General features: G+C 40.5%; 1 pseudogene; it reads left to right on the top strand.

Moving 5' to 3' along the window:
- The first annotated feature begins 827 nt into the window (after nt 1–827).
- Nucleotides 828–1,822, top strand: LOC138820432 (serine/threonine-protein phosphatase 2A catalytic subunit alpha isoform pseudogene; annotated as a pseudogene).
- The last annotated feature ends 360 nt before the right edge of the window (nt 1,823–2,182 follow it).

Below are 2,182 nucleotides of genomic sequence, written 5' to 3'. Positions count from 1 at the left end.
ATGGTTTCCCTTATCCGCAATAACTAATATGTCTACGACAAGTAGAGTAGGTCAAAAGCTACGTACACGTGAACATATAACCTGATGCTAAGCAAAATGAATCCCAAGATAGGGACACAAGTGGTTTTATCTTTCTCGATGTAGTTTTTAATGTATTTATAAAAGAAACAGAAAAATCACATAGTACATTGTATATTCTTCCCCCATGGTATAATCCCTGTTTTCACTGCATTTGATTCTGCTACCCTGGATCTTGTATATATATTTTTCTAATTTAGGGACGGGAAGGGAAATAACAAAATGCTGAAATAAGGATACAGTTTGACCAACAACATGCTGAAATAAGGATACAATTTGACCCACTGTAACAATGAGATGTACAAGACACTATATTGAAAAGGAATGTTACAACTGTGGAGAGGGGGGAGGGAGGATTTGGGGAGGAGAGAAAGGATAGTTGTAGAGGGGGGAGGGAGGATTTGGGGAGGAGAGAAAGGATAGTAGGGGAAACAATGGAGGGGGTAACAATGCTTGATAGAACATGTACTCATTTACATAATTGCAAAACCTCTGTACATTATCTTTACAATAAAAAATATAAACGTTTTTGTAGAGATGGAGACCAAGCTTGTCCTTAGGAAGCCCAAAGAAAAATGTGGACTCTATACAGGTGTGTGTTGGGGAAGAGGTGGGAGAGATTGTCTACTGCAGTGCTGACCAAAGCTTTTTACAATGTACCTGAAAGTACAAGGGTTTTCTACTGATCTTGGTGTTCAGGCGGTGGTGGGGGAGCAGCGCAGAGCAGCCGCCAGTTCCAGCATGGCATCATGGACATGAAGTGGCTCACCAAGGTGCTGGACCCGTGGATAGAATAGCTGAATAAATGCAAGCAGCTGAGTCCCACATCAAGAGTCCCTGTGAGAAGGCTAAGGAAATCCTGAAAAAAGAATCCCATGTACAAGAGCTTCCATGTCTAGTCACACTGTGGAGATGTGCACGAGCAATTTCAAGATCTCATGGAACTGTTTAGAATTGGTGGGAAATCACCAGAAACAAATTACTTGTTTATGGGAGATTATATTGACAAAGGATATTATTCACTTGAAACAGTCATACTGCTTCTAGCTCTTAAATTTCATTACCATGAACACATCACCATTCTTCGAGGGAATCGTGAGAGCACACAAGTTTATGGTTTCTATGATGAGTGTTTAAGGAAATATGGAAATGAAATGTTAGTCAAAAAGGTCTGTAAACTTTTCCAATCTTCCTCTCACTGCATTGGTGGATGGGCAGATCTTCTAACTGCATGGTGGTTTCTCAGCATCCATAGATACCCTGGATCACATCTGAGCCTTGATCACCTACAGGAATTTCCCCATGAGGGTCTGTGACTTGCTGAAGTCTGATCCAGATGATGGTACTGTTTGGGGTATATCTCCTCCAGCTGGTTTCACCTTTGAGCAAGATATTTCTGAGACATTTAATCATACCAGTGAAAGGGCTGACATTGGTGTCTAAAGCTCATCAGTTGGTGATGGAGGGATGTAACTGGTGCCATGACCAGAATGTAGTAATGATTTTCAGTGCTCTATTGTTATCTTTATGGTAACCAGCTGCAATCATGGACATTAATGGCATTCTCAAATATTCTTTCTTGCAGTTTGATCCAGCACCTCATAGAGGTGAGCCACATTTACTACTTTCATGGTATCTGAAGCCTCAGACTGCACATCTATGTTTAGTGATGTATTCTCAGCTACAGAACCAGATCTCGGAGCTGAATCTCCTCATTTTTCTGAATATCCTCATTTTTCTCTAGCAAGGATTTTTTGGAGAAACTTCACATATGATTTTCCTTGTTCTTTAAGTTGATCTATTAGATTAGTAAATGCTCAACATTAACAGATCTTGCATTTTTGCCCACAATGTCTTGGATTTGGTAATATAGTCAGGAACTTGAACAAGCCTACACCAAACTTGTTCTTTTCTGATGAAAAGAATTCTATTTGCCTTCTTCTGTTGGCCACCTCAATCCATGTTGTTATGTCGATCGTCAACACATTCACTGCTCCAGTTGGGTAAATCCTGATTGTTCATACTTTTGTCAAAAGGACCTCCTCCTGTGGCCATGTTGGCTTTCACAAATAACTTTCTTGGTCAGTTGGTGCTGAAGTCCTGG

Source organism: Dipodomys merriami, unplaced genomic scaffold, assembly GCF_024711535.1.
Source record: "Dipodomys merriami isolate MVZ:Mamm:240054 unplaced genomic scaffold, mDipMer1.0.p SCAF_883, whole genome shotgun sequence".
NCBI lineage: Eukaryota > Metazoa > Chordata > Mammalia > Rodentia > Heteromyidae > Dipodomys > Dipodomys merriami.
This window is presented reverse-complemented; position numbering and strand designations above follow the sequence as displayed.